Here is a 14,910-nt window from a genome sequence, read left to right on the forward strand (position 1 = left end):
CTACTGGCAGGGCTACACACTAAAGAACAGGCATTTTGCCAGCCCAGTCTTAAAACACACTGAGCAGAGTCAGAGTGTCCCTATCATTCAGTGTGACTGAACAGGACACGCTCTCACTGCTTATATTGCTTCCTCATCAGTTCCTGCATATGGACAAGGAAAAACTAAAGAGAGAGGTCGAGTTAACATTGTAACTGATGGCAATGATAACTTTTAAGGTTACAAAAATGTTACATAGTTCAATAGTTCTCCGTACAACACTAACAGATATTTTACAAACTGAGCACATTACTACCCTTCATCTGGGCTATAAAAGTTCCAAGGGTCTAGTGGGAGACTATGCAGAACAGTTATGAGAAAGGTGCCCCGCGTACAGCAATAAACAATATGGTTTATGGAATATAACATCTCTAAAGAATGGAAGAAGCTGGCTATGCATGTAAGATGTATACATCACAAATATTTCAGAAGCATCGCACAGACTTGAAATTACGGCTAACGAACTGCACCCAAAATGTGACCACGAACTAAGAAAGCAATCAAGCACAGGAATTAAAATACTTGCATGATTGGGGTTGGTTAACCTCATAGATGCTATTAAACATTCCTCCCCAGTGCTGCGCTGTCCATTGGAACTAGTGCTGAATGGACGTCCAATGGTCGTGCGCAGCACTGGGGAGGTAGTGCTGCCGTCGGCCAATGCACCGAGGCAGCACTTAAGGGGTTACATTTCCATATTGTCTGGTGTGCCATATCTCTAGGGAACGACAGGCATGTGAGAAGAAAATAGCTTTAAACTGATTTGTTACATAAAGTAAAGCTTAACAATGTTCATGTTTTGTAAAGTTCAGGTAGTTTTGGCAACAGGTGCATGTATCAATATGAGAATAAAAGAATAAGTCTAGACTAATTATTTGCCCACTTTGCCACTACAGACAATTTATGCAATTCTGCTTTAGTCCAGCATAAGCAGTAAGGCCATGCCTCTCCTGATCAGGAACGATACCAACCTCTGGCTGATGTTAGCGTTGAGACAAATTGAAGCACTTTACCCACCACTTTTTGTGATAGGCGGAATCTATTTGTTATGTTTATCTTATTCTGAAAACCATAAAAAGTCACCCAATCACAATTTATGGATTGCCAATCTAAAGCTATTCGAAGTGGTGTCCACTGTGTTCCTATACTACACGTTAGCCGGTAGAAGTGGCACATTTGATGCATTGTATGAGTTATGTAAATCTCAACTGACTGACACGTGATTTTACGTAATACCAAGTACATATTAATCCAGTTAAATTATCTCAAGAGGTTACCATGGCCTGAATGTGAACACCCTGGATGGCACAGAGTCAAGTAATTGTGCCCAATGTGATACTGGTTCATGCATTGACATGAAAGTCAGCATCCAAAGCTGAGTTTTGTGGAGCAGTCTGTCAGGCACAGGCTGAGGTAATGTAGAAAGGCTATAATCCTGAAAAAAAACAATCGAACAAGGTTTAATTTTGGAGATTTGCACAGCTGCAATAGCGATTAGTCAAAAAAGAGGTCTGAGTTATCTAGAGGAGGCTGAAACAATTAAGGCCTTGCTGTAAGAAAGGATAATGAAAGACTACGCAAATACCAAAAGCTATACTGCCAGGAGGGGAGTGGTGGAAAGGTCTCAGACTACCTTTAGATTTGTGATTTATAAGTGGATAAAATATCCTGCTAGCCACAACATGATGAAAGTCATTTTACTTGTTTTGAAATAACATAGGATGCAAATGTTTAAGTTCAACCCTCTACACCAGTGGTATTCAAAGCACAGCCCGTGGGCCACTGACTGCCCAGCAGATGTCTCCTTGTGGCCAGCGGAACTCCCCCTGAGACCTGGTTGCAGCAGAGAAACCTGCTCGAAGTCAGTTTTTTTGGTTAATTCTACTATGTAAGCAGCATCATTTTGTGATTCTGGGCTTTGTTTCTAAAGTTAGATAACCTTGTTTTACGAGCAAGGAAGCCCTACCCATAGAACAAGTTGAAATGACTCTAGAAACAAAGCCTAGAATCGGAAAAGCTATAACAACGGTGCTACAAAGGCATGCTGCTCATGCTTTTCTGGTTTTGGGCTCCGTTTCAACAGCAAGTTCAGCTTGTACTATCAGCAAAGCCTCTCTGCTCATAGGCATCCCGGACCTTAGCTGAGAGGACAGCGGAGGAGATTAAAAAAACAAGCATTGGCATAGCCAATAGGTCTCGCCTTTGGTAACTTCTAAGTGTTTGGCCATGCACCTCTAAAGTAATTTCTGCTTAAGCTCTGATTTACAACTCGTCTTTCCAACAGCACGCGGGAGGAAAAGCATAGAGAAGCCTTTAGCAGAAATAAAACAATTTTAAAATATCCAATGGCATGGAATGTTATTCAGAAATGAAAGATGTGGCTATGAAAATAAACATGTTAGAATTATGAATTTGATGTTTGCCCTCGTGGGCTGTTGGACATTCATTAAGTATAAAAAGTGAAGGGATTACTAGGTCTTGTTTACATTGTTAATTACCATGGAGAGGGTAGAGTTCATTGTGGACTGAAACAGCAGGCATAAGGCATCAGATCAATGAATGGGTGGGAGGGAGGAGGATGAGGAGCAACAAAATCGTAACACGTGAAATGGACGAAGGAAGTTGGTTACGCAACATCGGAACATGGGTGGGTGATGGAGAGAGAGAGGGGCAAGCAAGAAGAACGGAAGGCAAGAAGGAGCATTTAAATAAGCAAAAAAAGTTAAACTAAGAAAATGATCAACTCCATAAACGCATGTGTTGTCATTGCTTGCACGAAGTTGAGGGCATGCATGACTAGCACAACAATGAATGTTCTGCCTTTCCCAAGATACAACAGAAGTTTCTTTTCCAAGGTCTGTTGTTGGCACAGCAAAGTCATTTGTGCCGTGGCACTGATTAACAACTCACCTTTACAAGGCAACGCAGGAAGGAAGACAAAACTAGAGGTAAAATGCACAGCATACCACCACTCCTGTTGAGCCAGTGCTGTTTTTATACACTCCCAGGCCACGTGCACAGAGAGGCTACATGCAGCGCTATGTTTTTGTTATAAGCTGCAAGTGGGTGTGACTCTGTACTGCAGTGAACATACTATCAGCCTGCTGCGCAGAGCGCCTGCGGGACGCATTGAGGCTGCGGGCTCCATGCTTAGTTCATATTAATAATGGCAGGAATGGTCTGTGCGCTGCAGTGCACACCGCAGCAAGTGCTGTGACTTCTGTATGCAAAAGACAGCAGCACTCCACCTCTGCGGTAAAGTTTCTCCTTTTAATATGGTAGGCCAGGAACAATTGGTTAAGTAAGGTTAGGGGAATTTGTGCCATACACTCTGCCCGTGCCTAAAAATGAATCCGCCGTCTGTACTGCAACCAGTGTTCACGGAACGCTAGGCAAATGGCTCACTCTCCCCTTGCCTAAAAATGAATGCATCCGTATGTAATGCAACTAGTGCTCCCGGAAAGCTAGGCAAATGGCTCACTCTCCCTGTGCCTAAAAATAAATGCACGTCTGTACTGCAACCAGTGCTCAACGGAAAGCTAGGCAAATCGCTCACTCTCCCTGAGCCTAAAAATACATTTTTCTGTCTGTAATGCAACCACTGTTCACGGAAAGCTGAGCAAATTGCTCACTCTCCCCGAGCCTAAAAATGAATGTGTCTGTAACGCACCGCTTATGTAAAGCGCTCCGATAACTTTGTGCTCTTTACAACAGCAAAAAAATAATAATTCATTGCAAAACAAGTGGGAGGGGTTGGGGAGGTGGGGGGGGGAGTGCACACGTGCGCACACAGAAGACCACTCTTGAAGCTGGGTGGGCTTGAGCCTTGAAGTCAGCGAGCGATGCGCTTGAGCAATTCGCTTAATGAGGAAGACAGGAAAGGCAGATGACGGCTGTGCGCGAGCCCGCGCGGGTAACCGCAAGCTTTAGGCCTAAAGCAAAAGCTTGTGGTCGGATTTCTAAAACCCACTCACTAAATGTCTTGCAAGACAGGCGCATGCGCTGGCTCAAGCGAGACCTAAAAAAGGAAACTGATCACGAGTACAGAGGGGCAGGGCCAGTGAGTGTGATTGGGGGGGCAATTTAAATGAACAAACTATTCTGTATCTATGTTTGGTCTTATAACCTACAGGTAACAAAATGTAAAATGTACAAAAAAGATTTGAAAGAAATCTTTTTCTAGAAATCTTTGGAAAAGAGGCGTTTTTTCCCCCACCCTACTCTGTCTCCTTGGGAATGCCACGGCTTCGATGCGGCTCTCGAGCACATACCAGACTGTACGTGTGGCCCCAAGTATATGTTTGTGAGTACCCATGCTCTATACCTTAAGCCCTTTTAACTTGGAAAGCATCTCAAATATGTATAGCTTTTCTGCTTAGATTTCAACTTTGAAAATGGTCCATGACAAAACAGACAAAATGAGCAAAATTATTTTGACAAGGAGGGTAGATTATATATCTAAATGCATAACATTCAAACAACTACAAGAAACAACAAGCATTTGCAATGCAATAGGTCTCGCAGCATTAAAGTTTGAGTTATTGGCATTGTATATGACAATGTGTTGCATTAAATTTTTAGCAAAGTCTGTATTTGTGTATAAAGATGATCTGCAAGATGATAGCTGTTGCAAAATATTAAGCAATGTTGGCAATAATATTATATTATAATAATATTGTAAGTTACTGTTGTACTTATAAGCATTTTGGTAGCGCATAGTGATGTTGTGGTGCCCCCGAGTGATGTTGTGGTGCCCCCGAGTGATGCTGTGGTGGTGCCGAGTAATGCTGTGGTGGTAGGATAGATAGCGAGGCCGAGAGAGATAGAGGGATGGTGTGTGGGGCGAGGGATGGTGTGTGGGGCGAGGGATGGTGTGTGGGGCGAGGGATGGAGTGTGGGGCGAGGGATGGAGTGTGGGGCGAGGGATGGAGTGTGGGGCGAGGGATGGAGTGTGGGGCGAGGGATGGAGTGTGGGGCGAGGGATGGAGTGTGGGGCGAGGGATGGAGTGTGGGGCGAGGGATGGAGTGTGGGGCGAGGGATGGAGTGTGGGGCGAGGGATATATAGAGGGAGGCTGAGAGAGAGATGGAGGGCGAGAAAGAGGGAGGGTGCGAGGGATGGCGTGTGGGGCGAGGGATGGCGTGTGGGGCGAGGGATGGCGTGTGGGGCGAGGGATGGCGTGTGGGGCGAGGGATGGCGTGTGGGGCGAGGGATGGCGTGTGGGGCGAGGGATGGCGTGTGGGGCGAGGGATGGCGTGTGGGGCGAGGGATGGCGTGTGGGGCGAGGGATGGCGTGTGGGGCGAGGGTTGGCGTGTGGGGCGAGGGTTGGCGTGTGCGGCGAGGGATGGCGTGTGCGGCGAGGGATGGCGTGTGCGGCGAGGGATGGCGTGTGCGGCGAGGGATGGCGTGTGCGGCGAGGGATGGCGTGTGCGGCGAGGGATGGCGTGTGCGGCGAGGGATGGCGTGTGCGGCGAGGGATGGCGTGTGGGGCGAGGGATGGCGTGTGGGGCGAGGGATGGCGTGTGCGGCGAGGGATGGCGTGTGCGGCGAGGGATGGCGTGTGCGGCGAGGGATGGCGTGTGCGGCGAGGGATGGCGTGTGCGGCGAGGGATGGCGTGTGCGGCGAGGGATGGCGTGTGCGGCGAGGGATGGCGTGTGGGGCGAGGAATGGCGTGTGGGGCGAGGGATGGCGTGTGGGGCGAGGGATGGCATGTGGGGCGACGGACGGCATGTGGGGCGACGGACGGCATGTGGGGCGAGGGACGTCATGTGGGGCGAGGGACGGCGTGTGGGGCGAGGGATGGCGTGTGGGGCGAGGGATGGCGTGTGGGGCGAGGGATGGCGTGTGGGGCGAGGGATGGCGTGTGGGGCGAGGGATGGCGTGTGGGGCGAGGGATGGCGTGTGGGGCGAGGGATGGCGTGTGGGGCGAGGGATGGAGTGTGGGGCGAGGGATGGAGTGTGGGGCGAGGGATGGAGTGTGGGGCGAGGGGTGGAGTGTGGGGCGAGGGGTGGAGTGTGGTGCGAGACTGTCCCATTGTTTGGGTGCTCGAAGAGAGTTTGGACGATGAAAATGAGCCACAAACCGCTCAAAGTTACCTACCTACATGTCCATCAGATAGACCGCAAACATGGCAGGAAGCACCACATCTGCTGACACTCGTATAGCCACCATGACAACCATCGCTGCTGCAACACCTGTGGTCACCACATCCACTCCCTCTGCTTCAACACTTGTAATCGTCACATCAACCACTTGTGCTATAACATCTCCTTTTGTCATTTACCATTACAGGCACTACTACTGCTAGGGAACACAACTGCTAAAAGCAGAGAAACAGCCCAACACAAGTGCCATATGTCAAAGTTGCTATTACCCCTGCCTCAGATGCCACTCCATCCTGAGTGAGTACATCTACTCTCACAAATCTGCTTTTGACAGCCCCAGTCATAGGCTCCCATCCGCCCGGGACTGACGAAGAAAGGTTAAGTGACACCCAGGCTAGGGTTTCGCTTTAAAGACGCCTTACTGCTTTTAAAATGTTCCTGTATTAACTTGGCCTCTTGCTTTCAATTTAGTGCCCTTGCGCGCGCGCGGTTTCAGAGCTCCGCTGTGTAATGGCGGCGGGCTACGGCGTCTCAGAAGGGCGGGCAGTCACAGCGCCGTGAGGAATGTTGAAGCTGAAAGATAGACTCTATCAAAGAGTGTCACTTTGTTCTCTCGAGATGGCCAACTGAGCTGTCAAAACCTGGATTTGTCACATTTTTCTATTTAAAAACTATTTGTGTTTCTGCCAGTCTCATGGTGCAATTTTGCTCATGGCATTACAATGGAAATCAACAGCTTGAACGGTAAATAAACGTGGAATGGAATGGATTTCTTCACGGCTCTGAACCCGTTACATTCATTCACCGGAGCAGAGTTCCGCCAGCAGTAAAAACATCGCGAGACCAGCCTGTCAATGTTCCCGTCGATCAAAGCTATACACTGAAAGGGACCACAGAGCTTTTCATCCTCTCTGCATCCCTGTATGAAATCCGACCTGTTCACAGTGGCATAGCAAGTGTGTCATTGGTCCTAATGCAAGTACTGAAAACAGACCCATTCCCTATGGCTGGGTAGAAAAAGGCACCCATAAATGTGGTGCAGTGCACCAGTACGCCTGTCGGCCCAGTGCCACTGCTCCTGCTGCACCACAGATAGCCACTCCTCTGCCTGGTCAGACGGGATCGGAACACTCTCCCTCTCCAGGCGGTCCGACGGATGGTTATTACAGCCTGGTCATAATATAGCCCAGTTGGAAATAAATTGATCTGTCCCCCAATAAAGCCATTGAATTTAAATTCGCTGTAGTTCTTCTTTTAAAGCCCAGATTGCCCAGTTACAACATTTGCCTTTGTTCTGCAGCAGGGGGGAAAGCTTTGACTTTATTAAGTATTTCCAGGCCCGCAGTAGATGGAGGGGGCGGTGCTCACCGCTAGGGTGCCCCTGCTGTAGGTAAGAGGTCATGCTATGGGCCCGCACTTGTAAACAGTTGATGGAGTGCACTAGCAGAAACCCTTACATCAACAGGGCAGAAGGGTTGTCTGCTTGCAGACTGCCTTTATAGGCTGGAAGAAACCACTCAGACATATAGCTGAATGTCCGACTTTAATAACTATATATTATATTACAAAGTGTTTGTGCAAAAGAGTTTCGGCAGTTGACACTCCCGCACTTATTTCTTTTGAAGGGGTATATTTCTTTTTTCCCTTCTGAATAGGCTGATACATTACTTTTGTTTTTGACATGCCGAATTGGGGTTGGGGCTTGGCAGCGACCAAATGTGAATGAAGGGTCCAGGGAAGGCGAATAAACTGGGAACCGTAAGAGTCTGTCTGGCGCCGTTGTGGAGGCCCTGGTCACTCCCTGATGGGGTGGCCTCAGGCCCGATTGGAGTGAAATGTTAATTTTTCAGCCCACAAGGTGACCAGTCCCATCTTTCAGGCTCGAGTACAGGCAATGGGGCTGTCTGAAGTGAGGTGTCACCTCTTGAAAGGACTCCTTTGAAGGCTCTTGGGCGCTGGTTTTGAAGCTTGGACTCTCGTCCAGTGCTTTCACGCTTGTAAGCAGCTTGCTGTCAGCACAGCCGAGCTGCAGATGTGAAAACAGAGCGTCCAGGTCTGTTAGGGCAGCTTGGGTGCGCACCAGCATGATGGGACTGAACTTACGGGATTTTATCGAAATCTAGCCCTTCATTTTTATTTTTCTCACATGGGAATGTTGTGCACTGTGTGACCGTGCTCGTGTTAAGTTGAAGCAGTCATTTCTGAGCACAAAATCCTCTGCAGGCGAAAGAGTCCAATAATGAAAACAGGCATACACACACCAACACACACTCTCCTTGAACACGCACATGCATACGTCATGTCAGTGTACGCACACACCAATGCCAAATGCACACACACCCAGATAAGGTATAGAACTCACACTCTATGCATGAAACACAGGCAACAATCACCCGGAGAGACACAAATCTTTGCATATATGCGCACACAGAAGCACCTCACCCCGCAAAAAAAAAAAAAAAAAAAAAGGAAATCTTTGCATATATGCGCACACAGAAGCACCTCACCCCGCAAAAAAAAAAAAAAAAAAAAAGGAAATCTTTGCATATATGCGCACACAGAAGCACCTCACCCCGCAAAAAAAAAAAAAAGGTCCTGGCGCGAGCATGAACGGTGCGACATACACTCACCTTGACTGGACCAGATGCTGCGCTGGGTCACATGTACGAATAACCTTTCCATGACATTATGAACACAAGCACGGGCTTTCCATCATCAAGCAGATGCATTCTGGGGACTGCAGTCTTCGCAAACTTCAACGCAACCAATTGGAGTGCCACACCTGACAACAAGTTTGACAAAAACAATGCGCGGGACTGAAACTGGTTGTGCTTTAAGGCGCTAGCATCCTTTCGTAACCTCAAAGCTGTGTACCCTCTGGGCAAAGAAAAACATCTCCAACAGGGTTAGGTGCATTATTAAAAGAAAAGAACCTCTCTCCTCCCCAATATGCCTACAACAATGCCTACAGACTGGGTTGCCGCTCTTGTCTGCCAAGCGCCTCGCACACCTGTTTCCATCCTCTGGGCGCTACACCCTCAATTGCCTGTTCCCCTGTCAGCAAGGTTGTTAGCTGCAGGTGACCTGGGCGCCGGAGTGATGCTGAGTGCCGGTGTGAGGGCTATGGGTTCAAGCTGCCTTGCGTCCGCAGATTCTATCCAGCCGATCAAGGGATAACTGGCACCGGCATGTGACTTCCACTGTCCGCCATGGCCAGCGAGGAGAGAAGGGGAGTGGTTTATGTACATTTGGTGACCCTCAATTCTGGGGTAGCCGAAGGCCCCATCGTAGGCTACCCCTGTCCATAGAGGAGGATCACACCAAGCGTCAGGCAAGCACTGGGATTCTGATCGCCATAGACGTGCTGAGAAGCCCGAAATGAAACTGATTCTGTTTGAAAGGTCTTTGGATACATTCTTCAGCCTAAGATCAAACTTGCAGTGGGTTGAACGCTCCCATAGGAGAATGTTAGCGCTACGCAAACATGACCTAGTTTTCAACAGCAGAGTATACACCAGCACCCTAGAATTTAAGAAACAAGCAAACTAGTTTAAAAAGACCCATGAAGACGCCCGGCTGATTTTTGTACTATGTGTACAATTTCATTGCAAACTTACGTGACGCACAAAAAGAAAGAAAATGTGTGTGTTTTTTTTTAAATTTTCTTTTAGGAGGTGCTCACAATCCTCTCTGCGGCCCAGCTTGGGAGTAGACAGTGGGTGGCCAGCTGCCTAGAGAAGGCATCCTTACCTGCCAAATATTGTCTTTCTCCTGATTAAAGACTCGAAGTTAACAGTGCTTCGAAGCAATAGCGCTCAGCAAACACCTAAATAAATAAACTCTTCGGATGGGATCAGATTCGCTGTCAGGGGAGGAGCGAGGAATGCACATGCCTCTCCCACTAAACCTGCCGCCCGCCTCCCGGACTCGTGAAGTTTATCTCCCCCCCCAGGCTCGCCGGTCTCTGATTGGTCGGAAGTTGTCCAGCCTTGTCTGATTGGCTGGCCCCTGCTCCCCTTCCCCCTTGCCCTGCCGGGAGCCGAGCAGCAGGGGTTGTTGGTGGTGGATGTGTTTCCGCGAGTCTCGGCGCCTCCCTCTTGTGATCCTCTGGCACCATGCAAGCTGCCGGTGGAGGCTGATGCCGTGTGTTGTGCGCAGAGGCTTGGCGTGAAGATGCTCTGGCTACCCTTCCTCCTGTACCTCGGGATCCTGCACTCTGTGCTGAGCTCCTACTCCACAGACCTGTGCAGCTGGAGGGGCAGGTACGTGCTCTCGTGTATCACTGTGTGCTCTTGGGACTCAGAGTTTCTTGAACGCTCGTCTGGATCATGTGCAAACAGTAGGGCGGTGGGGGGGGAGCGGGGGGTGGAGGGAGGTCTCGGTGCGCTGGTGTGTGTGTGTGTGGGTATGTGTGCGACGGCGGGGGTGTCTGTATGCGTGCGTGTATGGGGACTCGTGTGTGTGTCTGTGTGTGCATGCGTGTTGAAGCTTTCCAGGAGACAGGAGATGGCCACAGCGAGCGCGTTCTCATGCGCGTGGCCCGCTCAAATCGCCTTCTGGCAGCGGAGATGCGCGCTGCCAGGTTCTGTCTCCTGGAAAGCTGAGTCACTGACTATAGGTCTCTGGCGAGACAGCGCTTCGCGCTGTAAATCGCCACGAGACCTAAAAACTATACAGTGATTTTTTTGTACCAAAGATTGCAGAGATCACAGTCAAAACTACTGTATTTAGTGAATTGCACCTGGTTTGTAAAGCATCTTCATTTAATGTCTTTAATTGTACACTGATAAATAATATAAATCTGTTGGCAACTCAACAACACATTCATACCATTCCACCAATATGCCCCTCACAAACACAGTGGGAGCGCAAAAATACCACACACACACACAACACTGTATCAAAGCTTTAGAGTACAAACCCACTCAAAAGAACAGGTTTCATAAGGCCAGGCAATGAAATACCATGGTCATCAGCGGAACGGGAAAACAGCAAAGGCTTTCGGCACAAGCACTCATACATATAGTACACTACGATACAGAACCACGTGAAGGTAAATGGAGAGAGGAGGTCATTAGATGGGCGGTGGCAGAGGGGGAGGCGCTCACTCGTGAGGAAAACAGGGGATTAAGAAAAAGGCCAATTTCCCTAGAAGGGGACCACGTTCTAGAGCAGTTTAAAGTGGAAACAGCCGATGATGAAACAGTGGCCCGAGACCCACTGATACCCTAGATACAACAGCCGGATCCCTGCTTGATGGGCAAACTGGGTAGGGAGGGGCTGGGCGACCCCCTCTTTATTCTGAGCTTGCCCCCACCCCACATCCCCTTTGGGGCCACACTAGAGGAGAATTACTTGGATGAATCCTTGGGAGCCCGTCCCATAGGGAGTGTTTGGAATATAGCGGCTACGTTTATGTTATAGGTTAGTAAGGAGGGAAGAGTTGAGGGTGGGATCCTATGGGTGGGTAATGGGGAATGACACAGATGGTATATGGAGTTATGAGAAGGATTATACCAGCCAGAATATTGTGAATTGGGTGACAGGCGCATATATCACATGGCTGTTTTATACACTGTAATGTCACAAAGAAACAGAACAGCAACAATTGTTGGTTTATATGTATAAATGTGATCCAAAAACGAAAATCTATACTGTAAGTTGATACTTATCTTAATATTCCAATAACATTGTGTTAAAAAAACATAGTACACTACGATGATCTATGACCCGATCAAACATGCTGATTAAAAACAAAGGTATATGACCACCTTGAGGGCCACAAGGCTTTCTGAAACGTATGCAAATGGACACAAAGACTTAGAAAAGCTACAGGGCCATAAGAAAGTCAGATGTTCTCTACAAATTGTAGTAACATAGCAAAACACAATGTTTGTTTATTACAAACTTACCAGTGCAGCTTGCACAATTGTAAAGAAACGTCGGGCGGGCTTTCGTCCTTCTCCTAAAGGTAGAGATGTCAAGTTTCAGAAACCTATGAACAAAAATCAATGAATGATCAGTTTTACTTCACAGCAAGACTGCCCTAAAGTAAAATACATACTGCATAACAGCTGCATTTAAATAGCACCTTATAGCCCCTGATGAGGTGCAAAAAAGCTTCAGCGCACGGTGCATCAGAGGCTGTTTTTGGTTGGAAAGGCGAGGGATTGAAGTGTGGCCTACAATGGAAGAGTCTGATGTGTATGATCACATAGGTGATCTTATCCGGACAATGGTGACAACACTTAATCCTGCACTGAAGCATATACGACTAAGGGATCTAATGTTTGAGATTTATATTAATTCCTCGTATCTGGTGGAAGGGCCTTGGTTATACATAGCAACGTATGATCCGTGGCTCCAAGCCAAACCTTTTGGGGGTGAATTCCGTTAACAATAACACTCCTGAATCTTGAATCACCTTTTACTGTGCCTCGGGGCGAAGTTCCTAGCTGCAAAATAATTGAGGATCATTTCTTAAGTGAGAATCATTCCTTTTCCTGCCCATTGTGTAGTTTCTCCCTGGCACAGGTAGGCGATGATGCTACCCCTGTGGAATTAAGTAAACCTATGCCACTCTCCTTAGAGCCTCTGATTCAGGGATATCTTATTAATGCAAGATCACGGATTAAAAACAAGAAAGCTTTCAGGGATTTTGTCTCACTGCGTAAACCCGACTGGATGTTTATTACAGAGACTTGGGCAAGGGATTGCTCTGGTCCTTGGTCTTGTTGAAGCTATTCCCTGTGGCTATAGTTAAGCCAGACTGGATAATCTCTTGGAACCCTACTTGTCAAGACCTAACTTGACAGTGTTGGGTGATTTAAATTTAGACAGATTTTTATGTAAAGATACTCAATCCCTTCAGGAAACACTAGGCTGCTGTGGGTTCTCGCAGTTAGTTACTAGTTCCACCCATACCGCCAGTCATATATTAGACGGCATATTTTCTAATGAGCCACGGATCGAGGTGGGACTACCTTTACCCCTCTCTTGGTCAGACCATTATGCGGTTCCTATTAAACTTAAGACTTCAGTATTAAATGCTGCTTCAGCTGACAAAAGGACTGGCGAGGAAAAGAGAAATTTGAGTCGTGTTAGTAAGGATGATCTTGCTAAATACTTTTAGAATTTGCAATTTTCTGACCACTTAAATGTCAATTTCGCAGCAGATGAATTGTCTACAGGGTTGATAGGAGCCCTAGATACTTTGGCTCCCGTCACAAAACGCTATGTAGCAAGGAAAAAACCCTCGACTCCATGGTACTCTGACAATCTCAGAAAGCTGAGACAATACTGCTGCAAACAGGAAAGTATCTGGCGCATAGATCTGGCACCGGCGGGTAGAGAGTCACATAAACAGAGCTTAAGAGTCTATAAAGCGGCCATTATGGAGGAGAAAAGATTGTATTACTCCAAGATCAATGAATCTATTAAAGGTTATTAACTCCCTTATTTCCCCTCCTGTTGCTGACTCAACTGAATGTTCTCAAGAACTTTACCGCAGAATGGAAAGTCTCTTCCTTACTAAGGTCACAGATATATATTCCCTGCTGGAGGACTATATGCTAGGAAAGCTATGTCTGCTACTTCCATAACTGATCCTAATGCTTCACTGTCTATGGAAGAAGAACCAACGCTACTCACCTTCCCCTGCATTAAATCTGAAATGACGGATCATCTATTAGAAGGGGTCACCTTTGGATGCATGCCCCCTAAAAGTTTTAAAAATTGGAAGGAAGGTTATTATTCCCCACCTCACCCTCAGTCCTTAATATGGCGATTATTGAGGGGCAGTATCCAACCCTTTGGAAAACTGCTGTGGTTAGACCACTTTTAAAAAAGCCATCTCTGGATCCCATGGGACTAAAAAATTATCGTCCCATTTCTTTACTCCCAGTCCCAGCCAAGATTATGGAAACTATCTGAATTATCATCTTAGCACCTATTTACTGGACCATCAGTTGCTTGATGGCTCACAGCATGGCTTTAGGAGCCATCATAGCACTGAATCAGCGCAAACGGCAGTTTTTGTAACATTCAGGTCCAGGTTGATGCAGGGCATACCACCCTGCTAATCTTGCTCGACCTTAAAGCAGCATTTGACACACTGTCTCCTTTGAGGTTAGTAGAACGCCTCAAGGAGATAGGGGTTGGGGGCACAGTCCTAGGGCTTCTTTCCTCTTTTCTCAGTGAGAGGTCACAGATAGTGAAAATGGGCCATTTTTACTCAACTTCCAACTTGTTGATATGCGGCGTGCCGCAGGGCTCCTCCTTTAGGCCCTACACTCTTTAATATCTATGGTGCACCACTGGCTAAAGTTGTGTAATCCTTTGGATGTGAGGTATTGTCCTACGTGGACGATACTCAAATCATGGTGTCCATTACTAACAGCATTAGTGAATCTGCTGCAAATTTTAAAAATTACAGTCAGGCAGTCTCAGCTTGGATGGTGGAAAACTATCTTAAATTGAATGGGGAAAAACGGATATCCTGATCTTTGGCAACCAACAGGATTCCTGGTCTAATGGATGGTGGCCTGACACTTTGGGCAGTTGCCCTTCCCCTGTATCCCATGGGAAAAACCTGGGTGTTCTCGTCGATACATCTTTGTCTATGAACCTACAAATTAGTAGAACTGTGTCCACCTGTTTCGGAAGAATCGGGCTGCTTAGAAAAATGTCCCAGTTTCTCTCCTTTGCATCACGAAAACAGCCAGTTATTGCCCTGGTAATGTCCAGACTCGACTACTGTATTGCCC

General features: G+C 47.5%; 1 protein-coding gene across 11 annotated transcripts in view; it reads right to left on the reverse strand.

Annotated features, from left to right (window-relative positions):
- ADD1 (adducin 1) overlaps nucleotides 1-14,910 on the reverse strand; it is a 582,264-nt gene that overhangs the window by 415,393 nt on the left and 151,961 nt on the right. For all 11 annotated transcript variants that reach the window (XM_086964173.1, XM_086964167.1, XM_086964172.1 and 8 more), the window contains exon 2: nucleotides 12,058-12,140. The gene's annotated coding sequence lies outside the window, so the exon portion shown is untranslated. The remainder of the gene's footprint in view (nucleotides 1-12,057; nucleotides 12,141-14,910) is intronic.

Source organism: Lissotriton vulgaris, chromosome 3_2 (genome assembly GCF_964263255.1).
Source record: "Lissotriton vulgaris chromosome 3_2, aLisVul1.2, whole genome shotgun sequence".
In the NCBI taxonomy this organism is placed as follows: domain Eukaryota; kingdom Metazoa; phylum Chordata; class Amphibia; order Caudata; family Salamandridae; genus Lissotriton; species Lissotriton vulgaris.